Genomic DNA, 5,516 nt, shown 5'->3' with positions numbered 1-5,516 from the left:
TTAAGGAGGTCTTCGATCTTTGAAATCAATGCACAGAGGAAAAAAGATGCCAAGTCACATGAAATCACCATGAAACAAAAGGACAAAAACTGACAGAGACAAGGAGTTCTTCTAAATACCTGGCAGAGAGCCAAAGACCTCCCATAGAGCCAGTACCCTGAATTTGGACTTCTAGCATTCTAAAGTGCGAGAAAATAAGTTTCTGTTCATTGAAGTCACCAATCTGTAGTTTTCTGTTATAGCAATGTGAAGACAAATGCTAAATGAGATAAAGCTGGTAAATTATGCTGATGATGCACTCCCAGAGCTAGAAGATCAGCAAAGTCACTGACCTTATGCAAGTTTGACTGCTGTTGGTATTTTGAACACACACATATATTGGGGTTCGAGAATTCCCTATTGGTATGTTTTCTAGACAATAAAATCCATGCTTTTTGTTTTGTTTTTGTGGGTTGTTTTTGTTTTGTTTTATCACTCATTACACTCTAACTATATTTGACTTATGCAAAGAGTCAGAGGAAACTTAAATATTCAGTTGCGATCATATCCCTCTTGCACTCCTTTTGACATTTCTTGTTTCCTACATCACTGTCTGATCCTGCCTCAAGAACTGTGGCATTTCATTTGCTCCTCTCCAAGTTGCTGCCCGTAGATAATGAAATCTCTCCACGAACTTTGTGGAGTCCTTTGTATTTCTTGTGCTCAGAACTAAGGTGGGATCCCTGAAAGTCATTAGACCTATTAAAGCAGGTAACTCTTGTGCACAGATTAAGTACCTGCCAAATTAAGAAGTAAATATCCTCTGCTATTCATGAGGCAGGCAACTAAAGACGAATTGCAGTCCAAGAATTAGAAGGAAAAGAAAAATTGCCTGTTCATAATGCGAGAAAAAGGGAAACAACTTTGTGTAGATGCCAGCAATTATTTTGTATATTTTATTATCATGTAAGCAGCCAAGGTTATGACATCAGAAAAATAAAGGGAAATAAAAAAATTCCTTCCCTTTTAGATTCTGTATGTGGTATGGTAGATTGTTTTTACATGACCTTTATCAACATGGTCTTGTAGCTTACACCAAATGAGTAGGTTCTTGTTGGGTTAGGTGCCATTTAATCAGTTCTGATACCTTTGACGCCTCGTAATCTCACAGGCTGGTGTGCTTCTTCCATGTGGGCTTCAGTGTTTCTCCGTTTTAAAAAAATATACTTCAAAGATTTTTTAAGAAAATCAAAATAAATGGATATAAAATATGGCTAAATCATTATTATTAAATCAAATGTATATGTGATACTCTTTTATATGTTACTTTTAAATGTGTCAAAATAAAAAATGCTTTAAATAAAACGAATCCCTGAAACTAAGATAGAATCCATCAATATTATGAAATTTTCTGAATTCTTACAGTTAAAGATATAGATACTTGAAGGAGTGTTTTAAAGTTCGTGGGGAAATGCTATTATCTTTACATTTCATTTGTCCATTAGTTGTTTGAAGCTTTCTTCCATTAAGTCAGTTCTGATACATAGTGACCTTGTGTAGGTTTCCTTCTCACTCACAGTGACACTATGTGGGCTTGGAAGACTATGAATCTTTACAGAGCAGACAACTTCGTTAGAGGAATTGGTAGGTTTGAACTGTCAACCTTGTGGTTAGCAGCCCAACACCTAACCCACATTGCCACCAAGGCTACCACGTGCATGTATCTACCTAAATTGTTTTATTGGTGTTTTTACTGACATACTGTACAAGTAAATGAAAGATACTTGAATTAATGTGTTTATCTGAGAATGTTTGCAGGGTGAGCAAAGGAATGAATAAACTCATAATTTCAGCAGTCATCATCTGTGATAAACTTCTCACCCTGCTATTCAACAAATGCATTCTTAGGCATGTCAAAGGTAATTAATACCCACTTTTTATAACTCCTACTACATTGCAATTTAACGGATTGCATAGGACCAGGCGGTGTTTTCTTCTATGTCACTTAGGGTCACTACACAGCGCTTAATAACAACAAGTCAGAAACTTTCCTGGACCTTTTACATATATTAAGGAGTTCTGGTGGTACAGTGGTTAAGCATTGGGCTGCTTATCTCTAGGTTGATGGTTCAAACCCATCATGGGTAAAAGTGAGGCTGTCTGCTCCTGTAAAGACTTTAGTCTCAGAAATCCTACACCCACTGCCATTGAGTCAGCACTGACTCATGGTGACCCTCTTAGGGTTTAAAAGGCTGTAACTGTTTAGGGGAGTAGAAAAACACAATCTTTCACCTGTGGAGCTGCTGGTGGTTTTGAACTGCAGACCATGTGTATCACAGCCTGACACATAACCAGTACACCAGCAGGGCTCCATTTTATGGGGTGGTTTGACTCTGTTCTGTAGGATCTCTTGTGAATAAGATTCAACTCCATGGCAGTGGATTTGAATTTTCTACGATTGCATACATAATTTATTTCCAGTTCATTCTATAATCTTGGAAGATAGCTATTATTACCCTCATTTTAAAAAACAAAGGGAGAACAAGCCCTGAGTTTCAGAAAGTAACTTGTTTAAAGGCCCACTTCCTAGGTCTTACCAAAACACACAAAGTAAGAATTCTCTTAAATCTCATTTCCTATAAATGTATATATTTGCAGATTCTAATATAATTACTGGGCCCTGGTGGCACTGCCGATTAACTATTAGACAGCTAACTGTAAGATTGGTGTTTCAAACCTACCAGCCACTCCGAGGGTGAAAGATAAGACTGTCTACCTCAAACTTAAAGCCCTCAGAAGTCCTATGTGTCAAGATCTACTCAACCAATGACAATGGAGTTAGTGTTTGTTTTTTGGAGTTTTTTGTTTGAGTTTTTTTTGGGGGGAGGCAGCTATTAAATATGATACTTGCTAAAGAAATAACATGGCCATGATGCAAACCACTGTAAAAGAATTCAGTGCATTTTAGTGTACCTGAAATATCCCAGTTAAGTAAACAGAAAGGTGGCAAAAAGATAATATAGTTCTGCAAATGTGTCTGGCTCAAGTTCAGCCACTAACAACCTTTGTTTTGGCAACTTAACCCTTCAGAATTTCATTTTAATATCAATAAAATGTGCTTAGAAATGTTAAATGGTTTTTGCTAGGATGAAACACAATCAAGCAGGAAAAGCTTCTAATTTAGTGCCCGGCACCTGGCTGGCATTTTCAATGTTAGTTTCTTTCTCTTACTCCTCTTGTAGCTTTTGCTTATGACAGAACAATTTCCATCTTAACTGTCTGTTGACTGATAACTCACAATGCCATTAACAAAAGGAACCAAACACTGCACAAAATATTACATTGCTTGGCCCAAGGCATAGTTGTCCCAAATGTTCCCATATAAAATTCTATAACCCTGATATATAAGGCAGGATTGAGTTGCTGTTCTCAAGAGTTCCTGGCAGTGGGCAGCAGCATTTACCTTACCCAGACTGTTATGGAAAAGGCAGCTTTAGAGCCGTTTGCTCCAGCTGCAGTGTTTGGGCCCTGCCTGTACACTTTCCCAGCAGCAAATACTTTGACTAGCCAGAGCAATTCAGCTGCACATTGCTACAGTCACTGAGCGTCAAGATAGTAAAGTCTCAGCAGCCAGAAAACTAAACAGCTAGCAACCGTTTAGAGAAATATTCCTCTAAATATTTTTCTTAGTTTATTTAAAGAAACCCTGATGACATAGTGTGTCACCTGTTAGGCTGCTAACTGCAAGATCAGCAGGTTAAATCCATGAGCAGCTTTGGGGGGAAAAACTGAGGTTTTCTACTCCTGTAAAGATGTACAATCTCAGAAACCCACAGGTGTAGTTCTACTTTGTCCTATAACGTTGCTATGGGTCAGAATCAACGCAATGGCCATGAGTGTGATTTACCAACCTTGGTAAGGAGCCCTCATGGCACAATGGGTAAGCATCCTACAGCGAACTAAAGGGTTGGTAGTTTAGCCCATCTAGTAGCTCTGTGAGAGAAAGAGCTGATAATTTACTTCTATTAAGGTTACCACCTGGGGATCATCACGCCAGTGGAAGCCCCCCAGCTTCCCACCTGTGGAAAGTGCCCCTGCCCAGAAACAGATCACCCAACCCATACCCTAAATATGCTCCCCTGCACTGGGATGAACACTTTCTATCAGGCAGCAGCGTGCACAACTGCAAACAGCCCCTAAGGAGGCCTGAAGTTGACTGGAGCACAAACCACAGACCAAGGTGAGAAGGAAACCCCAGCAGGACAAAGGTGAAATACAGCCCCCTCAAGGCAGTTGGCTAAAGGCAGCCTGCAGAAGCCCAAACACCAACCTCCCAAAAAGAGAGCCCAGAGCTCTGTGACTCCTGGAGAAATGGCACCTAGTTCCAATAAATTGATCAAAAAACAGCAAGCTGCTTCCAGAGTTTCAACAAGAAACAAGAAACAAAATCCAGTGCCAGAGGACCACCTGGAACTAACAGCAGTCATAGAAAAGGCAGACGTTCACCTCCCACAGAAAGAAATCTTCAGAATGCTGCTTGGAGTCATGCAGGACACAAGGGAAGCATTACAGAAAAAGGATGGAATGATAGAGGAAATAAGGGCCCTGCACCAAAAGGAAATACAAGAGTTAGGGGCAAGATAACAAAAACTAATATCAACTCATGGACTTCACCCGGAGAATGGAGGAGGCAGAGAACCGCACCAGTGACCTAGAGGATTCACAAGCAGAAATTAATAAGCGTGAGAAACAGTCTAACAAGTCCATCAGAAAAGCTGGGAAAAACCTCAGAGCTATGTCCGACGCTATGAGAAGAAACAACATCAGAATTATCGGCTTGCCGGAGAAAGGCACATCAAGGAAAACAACACCCAAAATAGTGATGGAATTCTTGGAGGAAAACTTTCCTAGCTTCATGAATGAAAACCAGGCAATTATCCAGGAGGCCGAAAGAATGACAGCTAGACTTAATCCCAAGAAGTCACCAAGACATATACTTGTTAAACTATCCAACTATGAGGAAAAGGAAAAAATTATCAGAGCAGCTAGGGAGAAACTGGAAGCCACATATAAAGGCAAGCAGATAAGAATATGCTCAGACCTATCAGCAGACACTATGAAGAAGAAGAGACAGTGGAACAGCATATTCTGAAAATTGCAGGAAAATAATGCAAACCCAAGAATACTCTATCGGGCCAAATTATCTATCAAAATTGAGGGAGAAGTGAGAGTCTTCCTGGACGAGGAAAGCCTCAAAGAATATGCTAAAAGGAACCCAGACCTACAAAAGATCCTCGCTGACCCAGTATGGGCAGAACAATAACACTCACCGAGCACATACAAGAGACCACCACACTGAACCGCACCACACAGAGACCACCAAAGGGAAAACAGCTCCCAAGAAAACACGGGACCAACAATAGAAAGAAGGTAAGAATTAACCACAAAAACACATAAGCGCAACCCAAGGAAAAAAATGGAGGTAGGAAAGCACCCAACATAAGAGGGATAAAATGACATCACAAAGTCCACAGATA

Source organism: Tenrec ecaudatus, chromosome 1, assembly GCF_050624435.1.
Source record: "Tenrec ecaudatus isolate mTenEca1 chromosome 1, mTenEca1.hap1, whole genome shotgun sequence".
Lineage (NCBI taxonomy): Eukaryota > Metazoa > Chordata > Mammalia > Afrosoricida > Tenrecidae > Tenrec > Tenrec ecaudatus.
Note: the sequence above shows the minus strand (reverse complement) of the source record.